The following is a 20,904-nucleotide window of genomic DNA, read 5'->3' as shown; positions in this document are numbered from 1 at the left end:
TTGAGCCTGAGCTTAGCTCCTAACACTCTGTGAAGCTTTTGTTCATATAGTAAGTCCACTCTGAGTTTTCCTTTCCTTAACACCAAAAAAGCCATCCCCAAACAGATGGCCTGCAACATGAGACTTCTGGCAGCCAGCTCTCAAGATGGTCCCAGCAATCCTAGCCTTTATACCCCTTTGTGTCCCCCTTTCAATTGTACTGGGGTTGGTGTTTGTGTTTGTGACCAGATGACTATGGTGGAAGTGATCATATGCCATTTATGAGATTACATTATAAAGACACTGTTGTTTCATTTTGATCTCTTTCTTGCCCTCTCCCTCTCAGATCACTTGGCATGGGGAAATCATGTTGCAAGAAACCCTATGGAGAAGCCCACGTGGAGAGGAAGCCTCCTGCCAATGCTATGTGAGTGAGCTTGGAAGTGTATCTTCTGGCCCTTGTCAAGAATTTGGAGACTGTAGCCCTAGCCAACAGCTTGTTGCAACCTCATGAGAGACCTTGAGCCAAGCCACCCAGCTAAGTCATTTCCAGCTCCCTGACCCTCAGAAAGTATATGAGAAAATAAATGTTTGTTTCAAGCAGCTACTTTTAGGGTGATTTGTTACATAGCCATAGATAACCAATACAGAATGTGAAAGGCCTCATATTGTCCACCTGCCACCATCCTTTTTCCCACTCTGATACCCAGTCTATTTCTGGTCATTTTGGAAGTGTGGTTTCCTTTCACGTTCATGGCCTTGCCTCATCTGTGGAACTTGACTTTCGACAAATTTCTCTTGACTTTGAACTTGTGCTCCTCTCCTCAAACTGGAATCCAATCTGTCCCCTTAGCTGTTGTCCTCTCAGTGACTTTACAGTTCAGCACAGACTCCTTGGTTCACTTGGATCCCAGCATGGGAATCGTTTCTAGATAGTTGAACTCAAGATCTCTCGATCAATATTTTCAACAGGAAAACGAGGTGAAGAATTCCTTAGGGAAAAATACTTGCTATGTTTTTATAAATTATTCTTACTAATATCACTATCTTATTTTAGGCCTCTCATAAAAGAATTTTAGAGGCAGGGAGGAAATTTAGAAATGGCATAATGTGACCACCTGATTTATTTATATGTCATAAAATGAGGCCCCCGAGGTTAGGTGATGTTTCCAACATCACTCAGCTAGTTACTGGGTCCATTAATAGTGAGAAATACTATTTAAATGCTATAGGTATGTGGAACATAATTGAAGCTAAATAGTGCTTTCTGAGGGGTGTGAGGCTAAGGTGGGGTTTTGCTGAGGATATCTATTGAGCTCTTCTGCCTGAGTGAGTCCTGGCTCATTAGCAGAGACTGGACACTGAAGACAATGGACCACTGGTATGACTCAGGATGGTTGGGTAAAATAGCAGCTACTAGATGTGAGTACTGAGCTCCGATGGGAAGACGTAAAAATCTTTTATCTACTGATTATGAACTGTATTTGGATTCTATGGAACTGTACTTCTTCTACTGTTACAGAGACAGAGAAAATGATCCCTAAATGAATCTTGGGGAAAAAAAAATCAAAACAGGCTGACAATGTGTGGGAACTGGGTGGATAGTGTAGACAGTAAATGGCTTATGAAATCAATGCAGAGACGTGAGAGGAGGTGTTAGTGTTTCACTTGATATACTTTGATATTTTAAAATCTTTTATGGTAAGAATGTATTTATGCATTTCTTGTGTAATTTTTTATAAAGTTTTACAAATTTTTACCAAAAATTTTAGAAACTGGGCTTGAAAGTAGAATTTGTGGTTATGTGTTATGTGCACATGACTCAATGATTGTGTCTGTCAAACAAACACAAGTGGATTAGAGGCAAGGAAAAGCCAAAAACAGTCTAGAAACTGAGACAAATGCCCTGATAGAAGTGAAAGTCACAGGCAATAGATTCAAATACAACTGATCCCATGAGAAGAAATGGGATGAAGTTATGGCTTAAGAGATTTAAATGAATTGTAATGAAAAGCTTCTTTATGGTAGAGCTATTCAGGGCAGGAAGGAAATTTAGTAACAGATTATTTGGGCAAAGTAGGAATGTTTTCCCTTGGATATCTTATAAATGGAATTAAAAATCACTTGTTTCTGACTAACGGGGTATAGTTCAGCTTGTGGGTTGAATTAGTCAGCATTTTCTCTATTTGGTTAATAATAGAGGAAAAACTAGTAGCAATGTTGATGGTCACAGTCAACGTGAAATCATTTTATTTATTTATTTTTAAATTAAATTAAATTTATTTAAAAAATTTTTTTAAAGATTTTATTCATTTGAGGAAGACAGTGAGAGCGCATGCGAGAGAGAGAGAGAGAGAGAGAGAGAGAGAGAGAGCGCACCAGTGTACAGAGGGAGAGGGAGAAGCAGACTTCCTGTTGAGTAGAGAGCCCTACATAGGTCTTGTCCCAGGACCCTGGGATCATGACCTGAGCCAAAGACTTAACCGACTGAGCCACCCAGGTGCCCCAGCACGAAATCATTTTAAAGTTTTGTTGTTGTTGTTTTGTTTTTTAAGATTTATTATTTCTTTTAGACAGAGTGGTCGGGGGGAGAGGGGCAGAGGGAGAGGAAGAGAGAGTCTTAAGGCAGACTCCATGGCTCAGCATGGAGCCTGATGTAGGGCTCAATCTCACAGCCCTGAGATCACGACCTGAGCCAAAACCAAGAGTTGGACACTTAACCAACTGCACCACCCAGGTGCCCTGACATGAAATCATTTTAAAATAAAATAAAGGTGTGTGATAAATCTATGTGTTCTAAGTACCTAACTAAGTCCTGGGAAATAAAATCAAATTTCATTTTAATATCTCTGGTAGATATCTTCACTTTATTTCTCACATATGTTTTGAGTTCAGACCTCCAAATTTTTTAAATGTCTTAAAACTTACCTATATTTCCTATTTTTTCGGTAATGGACACATAGTGTGAGTAATTAAAAAATATATAAAAACTACAAATGAAAAAAGGCAAATTCCTGGAAAATTTGATACAGTAAAATCTCACTATTTCGGACTGGTTGGGAAAAAAAACCAGAATATTTCATTTTAAATGATTTAAATGCCTTAACATAATTATTATGCATAACATAAGCTAGGATAAAAAAAATAGTTGTTTATGATGAACAAATAAGAATTATCTGACTCCAAAATATATGTAAGGCAAGCTTGTTATTATAAATGCTTTAAACATTTTATCTTGATTAAGCTATTAATTTATTCTAGCAGTAAAAGATGACTGACTTGTTTAGAAAATCAGCCCCTATCCACACGTAATCAGTTTTCAAATAGAACCTGTATTACCCTGGTGGTTTTACTTCCTTGTTTTCCTCCTCTCTGTGAAGGGACAATCTTAGTTCCTGATTGTCTAAGGGAAAGAGACTGAGTCAAAGAAAGGAAGGAGCGACAAACATCACACATAACTTCTACAAAGGAGCTCAGCAAACCAAATGCCAACAATTCAATGAGACTAGTTTTCACACATGATAATTATTTGGCATAGCTGATTTGCTTTAAAGTTCATCCCTCAAGGAGTATATTTATCATTCCCAAATGCTTATATCCTGGTCAAGAAAGGACAGGGGATAAGGGTGTTAGTCCAAATATCATATTGGAATCTTGCTTATTAAGAAATGTTAAAATCACTTAAAATAATGGCTATTTTCATTTGAGACATTTTCACCCCCCCCTTTTCTTTGTGTTGTGATTTTTAGATATCGTATTAACTTTCCTGTTTTGTTTGCTTTTGTGTATTTTCAATTATTAGCTCAAGAGCCATATTAATATTTAAGGATTAAACAATTCTATAAATGGTGGCATTTACAACTATTCAAACATTTATTTTTATCTTTCATACTTTGAAATGTTTTTGCCAAGTTTTAAACTAATGAGTATTTATTACTTTTACAATAAGAAAGAAACTCCCCAGTAAAGGTTAATAAAAGAATAATTGATTCAGAACTTTGTATCTTTCATGGGAGGGTATCCTATCTGAGAAGAGATGTGGAGATTTGTGTCCAGCAATCTTCGCCAAATCATGAGGTAACCAGATGATCTGGGAAGGCCCCAGGCTAAAGTGAATCCTTTTTAGACTCTCCCTGGGGAAACCAGAGATCTCTCTTGCATTTCTCAAAGATTCATGAGAAGGAAATGGAAAGACCTGATGAGACACAGTCTTCCCCCCTTAGCCACAGGGGGTCCATTCCAAGACCCCCAGTAGATACCTGAAACCGCAGAGAGTACCAAACCACATATAGTTGACCCCTGAACACCACGGGGGTCAGGGGTGCGACCCCTGCACAGTTGAACATCTGTGCACAACTTCTGACTTCCCAGAAACTTAACTAGGAATAGCCTAATGTTACCTGGAAGCCTTACTGACCACATAAACCGTCTGTTAACACCTAATGGGTATGTTACATGTATTACCCTACTGTATTATTACAACAAAGTCAGCTAGGGAAAAGAAAATGTTATTAAAGGGACGCCTAGGTGGCTCAGTCGGTTAAACGTCTGCCTTCGGCTCAGGTCCAGCGTCCTGGGATGGAGCCCCATGTCAGGCTCCCTGCTCAGTGGGGAGCCCGCTTCTCCTTCTCCCTCTGCCTCCAGCTCCTCCTGCTTGTGTGTGCGCGTGCCCTCTCTCTGACAAATAAATATACAAAATCTTAAAAAAAAATGTTATTAAGAAAATCACAAGGAAAACATTTACAGTACTGTACTGCATTTATTGAAAAAAAAGATCTATGTGTAAGTCAACCCGCACAGTTCAACATGGCACAGTTCGAGGTTTAACTGCACATATCAAAGATGAAGTGTAATTTATAAATTCGGCACAGTGAGAGATGAACAACAATGATTAATAACACAGCACAATTATAGCAATATACTGTAGTAAAAATTATGTGAATGTGGTCTCTCTCTAATATTGTGTTGTACTCACCCTTCTAGTAATGCTGTGAGATGAGAAATTGCCTACGTGATGGGATGGAGGGAAGGCAGTGACTTGGGCATGTGCTGCAGCATTAGGCTGCTATTGACCTGAGTATATGTCGGATATGACCTGAGTATATGAGGATCATCTGCTTCTGGACCACAGTTGACTGTGGGTAACTGAAACCTCCTACACCCTGTCCTCCATGAAGAAATGAGTTTAATTAAAAATTTTTCATTAGGCACAGTGAAGGAAACCATCAACAAAACAAACAATTTCTCCCTACTTAATGGGAGAAGATACTTGCAAATCATACATCCAATAAGGATCAATATCCAAAATATATAGGGAACTTACACAACTTACTATCAAAAAGACAAACGACCTGATTAAAAAAATGCATGGAGGACTTGAACAGACATTTTTCCAAAGAAGACATACAGATAGACAACAGACACATGAAAAGATGCTCAACATCACTCATCATCAGAGAAATGCAAATCAAAACCACTATGAGACATCACACTACACCTGTCAGAATGGCTAGAAACAAAAAGATCAGAAATAAGACTCTTAACTACAGTGAAAAAACTGAGTTGATGGAGGGTGGTGGGTGGGGGATGGGCTAGATGGATGATGGGTATTAAGGAGGGCACTTGTGATGAGCACTGGGTGTTATACGTAAGTGATGAATCACTAAATTCTACTCCTGAAACCAAGATTACCTATACGTTAACTAACTAGAATTTAAATAAAAACTTAAAAAAAGATAACAAGTGTTGGCAAGAATGTGGAGAAAAAAGAACCCTTGTGCACTGTTGGTGGGCATGCAAACTCGTACAGCCACTGTGGAAAACAGTATGGAGGTTCCTCAAAAAGTTAAAAATAGAAATACCATATGATTCAACAATTCTACTTCTGGGTATTTATCTGAAGAAAACAAAAACACCAATTTAAAGAAATACATGTACCTCTATGTTTATTGCAGCTTTATTTACAATAGCCGAGACCTGGAAGCACACCAAGTGTCCATTGCCTGGTGAATGGATAAAGAAAATGTGGCATACATACCACATGGAATATTACTCAGCCACAAAAAAGGAGAATGAAATCCTGCCATTTGCAACAACATGGATGGATCTAGAGGGTATTATGCTAAGTGAAAAAAGTCAGACAGAGAAAGACAAATACCATATGATTTTACTTACATATGGAATCTAAAAAACAAAACCAACCAACCAACCAAAACAGAAACAGTCTTACAGATACAGAGAGCAAACTGATGGTTACCACAGAGGGGAAGGGTTGTGGGGGTGGGCAAAATAGGTGAAGGGGCTTTAAAAGGTACAAATTTTCAGTTATAAAGTAAATAAGTCATGGGATGTAATTCACAACACAGGGAATATAGTTAATAATATTACGGTAACTTTGTGACAGATGATGACAGGTGGTAACTAGACTTACGGTGAGGACCATTTTGTAATGTAGAAAAATGTCTAATCACTATGGCATACACCTGAAACTAGTAGGATATTGTATGTCAATTATACTTCAGTTAAAAAAAATCCATTAGGAAAGCATTGTAAGCAAAAAAAGCATATGTGTGTATTCACTCATTCACTCATAGTGGTTGCCTCCCGGGAGGGGAACTGGGTGGTGTTTGGAGATGGAGGAAGATTTACCTTCCAGTGTAGACAGACCATTTTGTACCTTTTGACCTTTCAACCATGTACTTGTAATACCTAGTCAAAGGGTAATTTCCTGAAGAAAGTGTGAGGGGAAAAAAATCCTTTGTATTTTTTAATTTTTCCTGAATAACAACATAAGAGGACTAAGATAAGAGCATAAGAAAATGCATAACAGTACCACACTGAGATGTAGTTATTTGTAGGTAAAGGGATTGAGGTTATTTTTCTTTTTTTTTTTCTCTTTTTGGTTAGTTGAAATTTACTTCGTTTCTAAAGTGAACCTATTTTGCTTGTATTATTAAAATAAAAAGGAAGTAGAGAAAGTGTTACAATAATAAACACAGAGAACTGTTGTGAACACTTCCTCCGCATAGGGAGACTTACTTACTTTTATGAGGTAGGTATTGTTTGTAGCACCTGTCTATGGCAAATAGGAAATCAGAGAAACTAAGTACCTGCCCCATGTCAGAGCAAGTCCAGTGGATACAGGCCATCATGCCCCAGAGTCTATGCTCCTTTTTTTTTTTTTTTTTAAGATTTTATTTATTTATCTGTCAGAGAGAGAGAGCACAAGTGGGGGGAGTGGCAGGCAGAGGGAGAGGGAGAAGCAGGCTCCCCGCTGAGCAAGGAGCCCGATGCGGGGCTCGATCCCAGGACCCTGGGATCATGACCTGAGCCGAAGGCAGACGCTTAACCGACTGAGCCACCCAGGGGTCCCCAGAGTCTATGCTCTTCTCTGCTATACTGCACGGCCTCTCAGCAAAGTCCTGCAGCAACTGATAATTAAAAATTACATAAGAAGCAAAAAAAAGGGAACATAATACGACTTTACAAAATGATTATAGGGATCTTTATAAAATAGATCAGACAATGTTTTTTTTTAAATGGGAGGGAAAACCCCCAGTGTACTTCTTAGCTCAAAGAGAGAGGAAATTTTTCGTTTACTGATCATACTGATTGTGTACAAGTGACACACAATCATTATAAACAACTCAAATAATGTGGAAAAAGCATGAAGGTGAAATGTAAAACACTATTTCAAGTCCAAAAATACTGCTAAGTGCCATTCAATGAACCTTGTTATAGACATCTGTCCATGCATGTGCTGGGCAGACAGAAAAATGGAGAGTAGATAGAATATTTTTGCTTTTAATAAAAATAGTACTCTTAATTTTACTTGAATTCAATTTAAAAAAAAAAGGAACTGAAGGGAAGCCAAAAAGAATTGTTGGCTTTTCTATAAATAGGTTCTTATCTCAACGTATGTTATTTTCTAACATTTTTCTCTGGAATTAAGAAAAGTAATTATGACAACCATTCAGCATTATTGTGCTATTAAAAACCAACGTGCTTCAGATGTAGAAAGGATCAGTGGACTGTCCCCTATTATTTAGCAGGATGAGGATTAGCCCTGTCCCATTTCCTCCCATGTCTGCTCCCCATCTCCCAATTTCTTCCCAGCAGGTGTTTCTGTAATTCTTCAGTCGGAAAAAGAAAAAGATTTATGATACTGTTTGCTTTTCTCCAGATCTGGAGACATTTGTGAGAGTTTTCAGGAATATACTGACTTTTCAGTGTGGTTTCTGGTATATTGGGCAGGATTAGAAGGCTGGTTCCTCCTCTCTACCTTCCTCCTCTGGCCAGTGGATTTAGAAAGTTTTGCATTAATGTGTGATTATGCATGCACATATAAACACATATATGTGTTTGTGTGATAAGTGGCTAACATTGAACTCTTTCCCCTTTGATTCAATTTAAAGTTGTCAATTTGATGATCATTTTACCACAAATTTATAGGTCTTTGCCTTCCTTCTCAATATTTATATATTCAATTGCTTTAAATTTTTTTATGATGTTGGCTAGAGCCTCCAGAACCCCCAGAATATGGCTAAACAACAATTATTGTTTTCCAGCCTATAAAAAAATCTTTTAGTGGTAATGTAAAAAATTCAAAGGGTACAGTGAAAAACTGAGGTTCCCTTAACCTCCCATCCTAGATAGCCAGTATCTTCCCAGATCCTCTTATTTACACTTGTATATGCATGCACAGAAAACCTGATTCTAGTTATTTTTTACAAAAATTAAAACTCACAATATATAGTTCCATGATTTGCTTTTCTTAATATTTCATGGAGATCTATATCACCCTGCAAAAATCATCATTCTTTTCAACAATTACACAGTATTTTACAATATAGATGGTCTATAAATTGTCTGTTTCTATACAGATGGGCATTTCAGTTGTGTTTAATACCTAGCTACTAAAGGCAATGATGCCACGTTCAATTCTATACAAATATCTTTGTGCATATTTGTGTAGGGAAGTGTCCTAGAAATGGAAATTCTGTGTTACAAAATAGACACATTTGAAGTTTATACACACACATGATTTTGCTATTGCCAAATAGTCCTCAGAACTGGTTGTATTGGTTTACTTCTTCTCTGATTTTGCATAAGTATGCCCATTTCCTCATCTCTTGCCAATGCTTTCCTATTTTAACCACTGAATAAATAAAAATTAACCAAGTGCTATTAGACATTAGCCTTCTCAACCAGAAAAAAAAAAAAAGTTGTTCACAGTTAAATTGATTTACTCATGATTTACCTGCAGGTTTCTACTGACAATCCAATAATGATGTTAATAGTTAATGAAATCATCAGTGACAAGTTACTCAAATAGACAGAGAAGGATAAGAGACAGAGAGTGGGCAGCAGGCCACTAACACCATTCATAAGAGAGCATGTCAGGGAGCTCTGGGACTGTCACTCACCACTTACATGCTGTCACAGCATATGTCTCTCCTTTATAGCTCTCCCACTAACAGTTTCTTTGTGAATGATTCCTGGATTTGTAAGTCTTAGAATCTAAATATCTGTGTCTTGCGCTGCCCTGTAAGCAACATGAAGGCAGAGACATTCTTGTCTTGCTCATCCTTTCTCCCCAGCATCCTTCAAAGTGGCTGTCACAGGGATGAAAAAGTTTGGACTTTATGTGTGTCAATTCAAGCTTTTTGTTGTTTTATCATCCCCATAACGGAGTTACATGTCACATAGTTTGAGAAGAGGTTAAAGCCTGACACACTAAGACCCTTGGGTTTTACTCTTCTTGGACAAACTTATGATCCCTTTGACCAGGGTGCTCATCAGCACTGCATGACGAGCTCCCCAAGTTGACTGCCTTCTAGTCAACTTGGTCATACACCTTGCAATGTTATAACCCTTTGCCATGATGAGCTATTCTTAGGAGTTACTATGACTAAAAAAATCCATTGCCTTTCACCACTACTCACCTCCCCGCATACTTGTTGGTATAGACTTCCAACCTAGCAGCTGGTCAAGAAGATGGAGTGCAATAGTCTCCTTGGTTCTGCCTGGAGAAGGCTTCCCCCTGCCCTCCAGGATTCAGCTTTTAGGAAATGGCAAAATCTCCCTCTACATTTTGAGTCTGTCCTTTTTTTGATTTCCTTCAAAATATAGGTAACAGAATATCCAACTCACGTTGGCTCAAATAATGAAAATTATTTCATATAACTGACTTAAATGTTGGCTTGATCCTAGTAACTCAAAGATGTCATCATGGGTCTGGTTCCTTTCCCTCTCTCCTCTGTCTCTTATTGTGTCAGCTTTATCTTAAGATTGACTCCCCTCATAAATTCAAGATAACTTCCAGATGCTCCCAGTTGCCTTCTTGTTGAAAGAGAGAGAGAGAGAGAGAGAGAGCTAGAAGTAGAATTAGTACTACCAAAACCACGTTGTTTCTACCCAGTGGGGAAGAATTGGAATGAATGCTGGAGAAGTTGTGACAATATTCTATGAGTCAATAATAGCTGGCCTAAAATCACCCTTAGTGAGCACCTACTAAGGTAGGTCAAGGAAGTATTACTATCCCCATTTTACAAATGGAATATATCCAATTTGTACAACTCCACTAAGAGTGGAGGAGGCATTGGGAGATCAACTGAGGAGTCCAGAGACAGAGTTCACAATTAAAACAAACTTGTTGCGGCGCCTGGGTGGCTCAGTCATTAAGCGTCTGCCTTCGGCTCAGGTCATGATTCCAGGGTCCTGGGATCGAGCCCCACATCGGGCTCCCTGCTCAGTGGGGAGCCTGCTTCTCCCTCTCCTGCTCCCCCTGCTTGTGCTCTCTCTCTGTCAAATAAATAAATAAAATCTTAAAAAAAAAAATAAAACAAATTTGTTACACGCTGAGAGTGACTGGAGGATTTTTAAGGTGGTGGGATATGTGTAAAGCAACATTTTAGCCTCCTTGGAAGCACTCCATTAGACCGATAGATCAACCATCCAGTTTCCTTATATCACCTTCCCTCTCCCACACCATCTCCCCACCACTACTCTAAAACAGGGATTCTAAAGTATTTAAAAGATTAAATTTTTTCATCATAATTTAGCCAAAAAGAATTAGATACAAATTCAATTAATTAAAAATAGAAACTATAGATAACATTCCAAGACTCCACTATTAGCTTGAAACGGGAAACTAGTAAAACCTAAATAATCTCTCAAATTATAAGATAAAATTGTTTTCTTTAACACAGCCTCCAGTGGTTCTCTGGATCCTGTTGCTTCCTTTCTATTCAAGCAGTGTTCTCCGGTAATTATTTCTTCTTGCTCTTGTGTTGTCAAAGTTCCTCCTCTACTATATCGTTCCTGGCAGTGTAAAAGAAGGCTATCGTTTCTCTCATTAACATGTCCATAAGCCTCATATTCCCTCCAAGGAATAGGGCCTGGCTTGTGGTGGGTACTTACTGTGTATTTGATAATGAATAAATGAATGAAGGAAGGAAGGAATTACTTGATCATCCTTCCCCTTTGCTTTCTGCATCTGCTGAGTCACTAATATCTGTAAATTCTTCATGTCTTTCATGCCTTGCCTTTCCTTCTATTTTTTACCACAACCCCAGGGAACCTTCTCCCACCTCTAATCTTCCACTCAGTTCAGTCCTCAGATCTTCCCAGAGCACTGATGTTGGCTTAAGTTCCTAAAGCCACTTTCACTTACAGATGAAATAGGAAAGTATTTAGCCTCTCTCTCTCACTCTCTCTTTTTCCAGTTTAATTTTGAAAAGCCAAATTATTCTCTGTTGCCTTTAATATATGTATAAAATCCTTAGCTCGATTTTTAATGGACTTCATGTTATGATATTAAAATATTTTCCAAACTTTATTCCCAGTTATTCTCCTAACAGAACCTCTCCTCCCACTCTCTTTGGACCACCCCAGGTCCATTCTTAATTACAGATCCTTACATTCTTGCTCCAGCCTCTCCAAATCTGACCTAAATCACAAGGCTTAACTTCCATCTCACTTTCTTTTATTAATCCTTCCTCCAGCCCCACAGCCCAGTGACACCTCTTCTGAATTGGAGCCCTCACTCACTCACGGTTCACCTAGTCTCATGATACGGGCTCAAGAAACTCTTCTACTGTATTTTTAAAACATTCTTGCATAACTTTCCAATGCCAGTTATCTTTTCAATTTTGTTTTGTTCCTCCCAGGATATGATAAATTAGGTTCTTTGTTAATTAAGTCACTCAATTTGAATACTAGTCAATATAGACTAGGTTATGCCATAGTAACCAGGTAACCCTCAGATCTCAGTGGCCTAACAGAGCAGAGGTTTCTTTCTCATCTGCCCTCCTTACCCATCAGGGGCTCTCAGAGACCCAGGCTGACAGACACTCTAACACCTCACAGGTGAGGTCCATACTCCAGGTCTTAGGGTCCTTTGATCAGATGTGACACTCATCACTCTCACAGCCTTTCAAACAGAGAAACTCACATGGCTCCACCTAACTGCAAGGGAACTGGGAAATTGGGATAGCACATAGATTTAAAAAAAAAAAAACAAAAAACATTTTATTTATTTATTTGGCAGAGAGAGAAAGCACACAAGCAGGGACAGAGGGAGAGGGAGAAGCAGACTTTCCACTGAGCAGAGACCCCGATGCGGGGCTCGATCCCAGGACCCTGGGATCATGGCCTGAGCCGAAGGCAGACGCTTAACGGACTGAGCCACCCAGGTGCCCCTAGCACATAGATATTGAAGCAAACTATTTATATCATGAATAATGCAACAAATAGTTACATAAATTGTGACTTTATCTAGTATGGACCACACAGAAGATAAGTTTCAAGATAGTAGTTGTTTCATGCAGCTGAAAGATGTCATACAATTTATTGGCAGATTGAGAACAAAGAGCTTATTATTGTGATTTAATTTAAGGTGAAAGCTCAATTCAGTGCCAAACCGTAACAAGCTTATTTTTATACCTTGGTGTTAAGTATCAACTGGTGGTGATTCTTGTGTACACAAAGCCATTATTTTTAAAACATATTTGCAAAGTCTTCAGATTTTCATAGATCCCAAGATGACTATGGAAATCATCTCCTTATTTAATACGTGGTGGATGCCTGGTTAGAAAGAAAGGTCACTTTTTTAGTATCTCTTACTAGCAACCAAACAGGGAATTGTGACACTTGGTTTGTCACTCACTCTGTATCGAAGGATTTTCAGGTCAGAAGTGTACTTCTCAGTTCCTCTGCTGAAGCGACAAGATCTATAATCAGTTAATGAAATGTTTTCATGAATCATGACTAGGGTATCTCACTCAAATGTAACTGAAATAGCCTAGCCTATTCTGGCTTGAAAAGATAAAGCTGTGTGCGAACTTATTATGCAATAAAGAATAGCTTCGTGTTCATTACCTTCAAATCACGCTTAGTAGATTAGCATTTGGATATGTAAAAGTCAGAGTAATGGCTGGGTTACTTTTGAAGATGTAGATCTGTGGGACATGAGGCGGGCTTTTGGTAGGCATTGCTGAAGTCCAAATAGCTGTTCCTGACTACGTATCAGACAATACTCCTGTTGCCTTTCAAAGCGGAAATTTCTAATTGCAATTTTCCAAATACTTTTTCTCATCGTGTGAAATAAGGCTTTAGAAAGAATCTCTATTATTTGCATGTGTGGCGGATACCGGGAGTATCCAGCACTCTTTTTCTTCCTTCTTACCTCCTCCTTCTTCCCTTTTTTTTTTTCTTTCTTTCTTGCCTTGGGTACACAGAGTTGACACAAGCATTCATTAAGCATTAATGTTCATGGACGTTATTATCACTGGCCCTTATAAGGCTTTTGTCTCATTTGTTGATGAGCAAGTGAGTGAGTTTGTTTATTTTTATGTTTGATGTCTTTTATGAGCAGACTTCACTACCCTTCCTGTTTATTACAGGCAAATATTTAAATTTAATCTGCATCTTTGCATTTGCATGCCTTCTTGCAAAGTGCATATTGCTCTTTTGGTAGGTAACTCTAGTTTATGTAAATAGTGTTGTCAATCTCATTCTAGTTATTACTGTGTTTCTTAAGTCCACATACTTTGGGGGTGCCTGGGTGGCTCAGTCCATTAAGCATCTGCCTTTGGCTCAGGTCATGATCCCAGGGTCCTGGGATCGAGCCCCGCATCGGGCTCCCTGCTCAGCGGGGAGCCTGCTTCCCCCTCTGCCTCTCCCCCTGCTTGTGCGTGCTCTCTCTCTCTCTGACAAATAAATAAAATCTTAAAAAAAGAAAAAAAAGTCCACATACTTTGATGTGTGAACTGCCATTGGTTCTGTTACCTGGTAGACCATGATGTGTGTCTGCTGTGGATTGCTTTCCCAGTAATGGGAACCAGGTCACCTCCAATATCTGGCCACCACAAACAATGTTTCAGTGAACATCCTCATGCATGTCTCCAGATGGTCATGCATCAGAATTCCCATGGCATTTGCGCTAGAGTAGAAATATAGGACTTAGCCATGGCATCTTGCTCTGTGAAATAGGTGTGCAGCACTGTACATGAACCCCCCTCCCCATACTCATGAATGCTGAGGCTTCCATCATATTAGCACCATTTGATCTTGTCTCCTGGCCTCAGTTGGTTTATCAGGGGTCAACATGCTGGGCTGATGAGTTCCATCCCAGGGCATTAAAGCTCAGTTAAGGAGAGATTAATCTGAGGGAAGAAGGAATTTTGGTGCAAGTCAGGGCAGTAAGACCAAAGCCCAGCAATATGGACAGAACACTCTTGTAGGAAATTAGGGGGAATCTGAAATGTGGTGAGTTGGGGGGGGTGCCTGGGCTCAGTGGATTCCTAGCTTAAAGGCCTGCAGACAGGCCTCCCTGACGTCGAGACCCCCTGGGCCTCAGCAGTTGGTCCCAGAGCCATGTGGTGAGCAATGATCCAGTTTCAGCAAAACATCATCATCTCTCACATTAAATTAATGATGTTAATTTGAATGTTATTGCTTTTGTAGTTCTGCTTACAATTAATTTGTAAATTTGCTTTGGTTTTATAACTGTAAACGAGCCATGATCATAAGGACTTTATACCTAATTTTATGTTTCTTTATATTTGAGTGGCAATGCAATTAAAAAAAAAAAAATAACATCAATCCTGAAGGGGTCCCTTTGTTTCTTGAAAGTGTGTATTTTCCAGCTCAGGCCAGAGACGTATTGCTCGAGTCTGATCTCACAGAGTTGGCTCTTGGGTCCAACTTTAGGGCACACATATTTATTCCTGTTTGATATCGTCTTGGGTTCCAGTCCTGGTGATCTTTTTAGTCCTAATTCTGTCATCCAAGAGACTGCTTTCCTTCCAGCTTCATGCCGTTGGCAGAGTTAAAAAGCATGCGATCGGTCAATGTTCTCAGTTGCAAGCAACAAAATCAACTCTGGCTGATGTAAACAGAGAAACAATTGATCGCAAAGATGTGGGCTGGCTCACAGGTTCACTGCAAAGGCCATAGAACCCCGGGCTGTGGTAACAAAAGAGTAGCCTGAGCAGCAGGAAAGATGCCATCACAAACCGGGGACCAAAACCTGAGTGTGGAGGATGTCACTGCCCTTGTGCCTCGATAGCCAAGCCTGGCCGCCAGTGGCCCTGGATCATGGACGTGGACCCTGTGGTGTGTCGGTGCTGCCCAGAAACCAAGAGCTGCTGCCACAGCCAGTCTCCTGCCACCAGAAATGATCTGCCTCTGTCATTCTCTGAGTTCCCATCTTCTGGCTCAAAACTGGGGGTGCATTAGCCTGAGTGGCTGGGCCTGGGTCACCTACCTGCACCCTGGCTGAAAGCAAGCTGGGAATGCAAGCATCTGGTACTTTCAGGATCTGCTATTGGAGGCCAGCTCTGCCTCCCATCGGGGCTTGTTATGCAAGCAATTCCCCTACTATAGGAAGGAGGTTCAGATGCTGGGCAGCCAAACAAGGAATTGACACTCTCCATGCGTATTTTATCTTTTTTTTTTTTTTTTTAAAGATTTTGTTTATTTATTTGAGAGAGAGAGAATGAGAGAGGGCGAGTACATGAGAGGGGGGAGGGTCAGAGGGAGACGCAGACTCCCCGCCGAGCAGGGAGCCCGATGCGGGACTCGATCCAGGGACTCCAAGATCATGACCTGAGCCGAAGGCAGTTGCTTGACCAACTGAGCCACCCAGGCGCCCAAGCGTATTTTATCTTTATCCAAGTAATTGGCAACAATGGAGTAGAGGACCAGGGTGAGTGAGGACAGCTAGGGTTGGCAAGAGGCCTTCCTCCTGCCATCCCGCCCGTATTGATGACCAGTGGGATGGATCCGAGGGGTGGGGCCACCCAGGCAGCATCTGATGTTTACCCCTGCTATCTGCCTTACGAGCAACATAGTTTCTTGGGGTTTTCTCGCAAACTCACATTCCCGAAAAGAGGAGGAGGGAGGGGACAGGAGGAGAGCATGTTAGTTCTTGCTTTGTTTGAGTTCTTTCATCTGGCTAGATGCATTTTCAGTAGCATGTAAATCAATGGCTTTATTCATTACTGCAATAAAATTTGCCTTTGTACCTGACTCCCCAAGGAGCTGGAACATAAGCAGGGCTCTAAAATTCACACTTCACCATGCTCGGGCGCAATGTCTTTGTTAAGACTCTGTTTGATCATTTTGCTTTTGATCTGCCTTTGGAAAGAACCATCTAAGTCTGCTGAGGGCCCTCCTACGGCAAACTCTCTGAGAGGGTCCTCTTAGGACCCATACCAGTTCCCCAGAGAAGTATTTCTTGTTTACGTTGGCTTATCACTCAGTCCTGCCTTGCTCTACGGCAGAACGGCCAGACTCGACAAAGCCCGAGTGCGTGGGAAGTCAAGGGCGTGTTTATGAACACACTTGTCTTTGAGCAGTCAGGTGTAGGGGGAGGTGGGAGGATGGTGAGGGGTTGGGAAATTCTGTCAGCAATCCCAGGTGGCTGGTCACTCGCTGGTCAACTAGAGACAAGTTCTTTTCCTCTTTGGAGAGCAAGAGAAAGAGGAGCAGCCCGGGGAACACTATTTTCCTTCATGGTCAGGAGGGAGTGCTAAAGTGACAGACATAATGGGAGCCCAGCAGATGTTAATCAAATAAATGTATCTAAACTAGTTATCTATATACTTACAGACAATAATGGATCACCGAGATTTATAACAGCAAGTGCAATCTCAGACCAAAATGCAGGCAATTGCTTTGCTTTCACACGGAATGAGTTATAGAAGCCAAAGTCTAAATATGGTGGGAGAAGATCCCAGGAGAGCTGGATGGTATCATAGACATGCCTGAATGATCGCTCCTCAGGGGCTGCTTACCCAGTGGTCCTGCAGGCTAGCAAGATCCTTTATATGGTAAAAGGCAGCTGCCAGAACTCAGGGCTTGGGCAAGCCAGGCTGGCTTCCTTCCTTCCTGAAAAGGGGCTGCAGTGCAGTTTGGGGTAGCCCACAGAGCCTCCTTCCAGCTGAGATGCTCTAGTTCCCCAATCCTGAAGTAAGAAGGATCTGACCCATCCTCTCTCTTCCCCAACCACTTCTCCTCAACCTGAAAAGGAGGATGGGTCACCTCATGTTCAATCTATGGATAAAGTAAGGCAGGTTCTAAGATGAAATGCACCACAATCTGTAGAGAGATGCCTAGCCAGTTGTTAGCATTTAATTATTTTTGAATGCTAAAATGTTGGCCCCAAGTATGATTTCTTAATTATGTTCTAGAAGCTATATTTGGATTAGGCCTTTACATGTGGATAGAGGCTTCATTGGAAAATTCCTGGCCTTTTAAGCTGGATACAAAGTTGGCTCAGCATTTGTTTATTGCACTCAGCATCAAATACTAAGGTACTTTGATAAGAAAGCCTTTTATCCATCCTTGTTTAATAGAATTAGAAGCAGAGATAGGAGAACTGAGCCTTCTCAGGGTTGCAACTATCAGAATACTTGAATAATTGGTATGATTATTATTAAATACATAAGCAAATTTATTGTGTGTAAGTGAAACCGCATTTGTACTCTTTATAGGGAGAAGCAATATGAAAAAGTTCAACATTACATGATAAGAAGCCAAGGCAGAAATATTTCTCCTTTTATTTGGGTAGCTATCTGTCCTGGGTCTTTGCATGTCTTTGGTTCACTCTCATTCATTCTGGGCAGTGGAGAAGGAGCTCAGAAGGGCTTTTTGCAGTATAGGGTTGGTGAGAATGGGGCCCTCTCTGGGATTTTCTCAACTTCACCATTAACTTGCAGTCAGGTCATTCATATTCTGCTGAGGACTTATATTGAGTCATAGCTAAGCAGTCAGTCCCAGACTGGAGTCCCATCTCTTACTGAGCATCTGTGGACCCACATTTTATCTATTCTATAATGAGAACAGAAGTGGTATCTATCCCATAGTTCGTTAACAAGACAATCCATCCAGAATGCATGGCACATACTAAATTCTCAGTAAACATCATTTATTATTATTTAAATAATCCCCTTGTTGTGCCCTATACTTGCCCTATACTTGCCCTATCTGCCTCTATCATTCTCTGAGTTCCCATCCTCTGGCTCAAAACTGGGGGTGCTGGGCCTGGGTCACCTACCTGCTTCCTGGGCCATCATTCATTTCTGTCACAAATATGAAGAGACTCTCAGATGTATAATAAAAAGAATACTCAGTATTGTTTTTTATGCCTTAATTTAGGAATAAGTAGCATATTCTTAGATCATGCTTGGTGTGGGGATGGTGAGAACTCTGTGAATGCAACAGTTTTAGAAACATTCAAAATTTTTTTTTTAACCAGAACAACAAAACCCTCTGTTTAAAAACAAAGTGATGTATTTTCATTGTTCAGTCTCTGGAGCATTTGAGTTTATAAATTCAGGCACACCAATTTCTTTTAGTCTTTTACTCGACTCCAGAAATATGTATCTATCAAACTTCCAAATCTAAGGTCAAGTCTGCTTACAACACATCATTGTAAGGATATCTTCCCAACAGATGGATTCTCTTAGCATGGACTTTAGGTTATGCATTTCATGATGTATTTGAGGGCTTGGAGGTTCTAAACATTTATTTCCCTCAATTAATAAAATAATTTCTTTCAATTCCTATTCATTCCCCAAAATATTTTGATGGCTTGCAAAAAGCTTTTATTAGAGATACAATTAGGAAAGAGGAATGAATACCAAAAATGCGGTCTAACTGCTTCTAATATTATTGTTCTGAGCTTCCTCGCAGTGAAACAAAAAGGAAAATGAGATTAGTTACAATATTCACGTTGTTTTGAAAACTAAATGCCCACTAGTTGCTTATGAAGAGCACATTTTGTCCTGGTCCTGGGAAAAATCCGAGAGAAATCTCCCCATTGGGTCTCATAAAGAGAAAATTATGTGATATAATTTTTAGAATATTCAAAAATATCCCTGAAACAAATGCAGTACTGAATTTTATATGATTGTCCTTTCATAAGTGGAAGACGTGATACAAAACCACAGTTCAGTAAAACCAACTTGATAAAAAGCCGTGCAGAAGTGAGTTCTCTAGGACCCATGTGCCATGTGAGGTTGCCCTTCTTCTATCATGGACCCAAATCTAGTTCCAGAAAGTCCTCATGAGTAAGGAGATGACTTACCCCAATCCACAGCAGGTTGGTGACAGAGCCAGAACAAGACAGGCCTTTCTTCCACTGAGATCGACCTAGCAGCACTCCTCACCCAAAATCATCGCCTGCAGGACATATAATGCCTTCTAGAGCAGTTCTGTCCAAGAGGGCTTTCTGCAACGACTGAGATCTTCTGTGATCCCCTGCGTGGAGGTATTTGGTGCGGTCCAATATGGCAGCCACGGGCCACGTGTGACGATGGAGTATGTGATAGTAAGACTGAGGAACTGAGTTTTAAGTTTCATTTATATTTAAATACTTTAAATATGAAAAACCACAGTGTCTAGTGGCTGCTTTATCAGACAGTGCGGCTCTAGAGCGCCATCAGGTGGCCACCAAACTCAGCTTATCCCTGCTCTGACTCTGGGCTTCTTGTGCTGCAGGTCTGACAGAGAGGAAGATCAAAAATTGCATTTGTCTGAGCAGTGGTTCTGAGCATGAGTTGACAATGGCTTCAGTCAGGGATGATGGGGAATGAGAAATGTTGGGGCACACGGGTGAGATGCCTTGATTGGCCCAAATGCCTGCAGTGGTCATGGGCCATGGAGCTCTCAGAGCCCTTCAAGCCCCAAGAAGGGCTGCTTCTGCTGCACCCATCCTGATGGCTATGCCTGGAGAGAGGAGATGAAGAGATCAATCTGGGATTGAGGAGCCTGACAAGAGCCAGGCCAGGGTCCACAATGGCGGCTCTGAGCTCCAGGCTCAGCTTCGTCTTTATTTCCTTCTCAGGAAGGAGATGTGGAGTTCCTCAGCTGAGGAACGACAGTGCTGATGAGCAATAATGTCTTAATTCATTTTAATTATGCTGCATATACTACAATTCATAAGCTTAACATTTTTCAAAAATTTAAAAATAATGCTTTAAATAATAATTTCCAAAATTTCAAATAAAAAAAAAATGGTAAGAGGTAGTAAGAAGCAAACCTCATTTCATAATACAGGTTCAGTTAAGGAAAGTAAAAATAAACCAAATTCCATAGTGTCTTGCTCAACAATAAAATGTGTTTAAAGGGCAATAACATGACAAGTTGCTCCAGCATGTTCCAGTAATTTCTGAAATTTTAACTCCCAAAAGGATACTCTTTGGTGATGCAGAAGGAATGAGAGAAGATTTTAGAACAATGGTAGATATTGCACACATTATTTGAAAATATATAAATTTAAAATAAAAAAGAATAATGCTTGTAACATTTTTATTTTTTTTCAAAAATGTTTTTGTTGTGCAGAAAAATGACTTGCTTGGAAATGGACCAGGGTAATGCAGTTCAAGTAAAAACCTTTTTTATACACTGGCTTCAACC

General features: G+C 40.2%; 1 long non-coding RNA gene across 1 annotated transcript in view; it reads right to left on the bottom strand.

The window, feature by feature from the left end:
• LOC118004454 overlaps nucleotides 1–20,577 on the bottom strand; it is a 44,333-nt gene extending 23,756 nt beyond the window's left edge. The window contains exons 1-2 of the long non-coding RNA XR_004677584.1: nucleotides 20,528–20,577; nucleotides 19,574–20,214 (exon numbers count right to left, since the gene is read on the bottom strand). This is a non-coding gene — a long non-coding RNA (uncharacterized LOC118004454). The remainder of the gene's footprint in view (nucleotides 1–19,573; nucleotides 20,215–20,527) is intronic.
• Between the last annotated feature and the right edge of the window lie 327 nt (nucleotides 20,578–20,904).

Source organism: Mirounga leonina, unplaced genomic scaffold (assembly GCF_011800145.1).
Source record: "Mirounga leonina isolate KUSES-001 unplaced genomic scaffold, KU_Mleo_1.0 Mir_93, whole genome shotgun sequence".
NCBI lineage: Eukaryota > Metazoa > Chordata > Mammalia > Carnivora > Phocidae > Mirounga > Mirounga leonina.
This window is presented reverse-complemented; position numbering and strand designations above follow the sequence as displayed.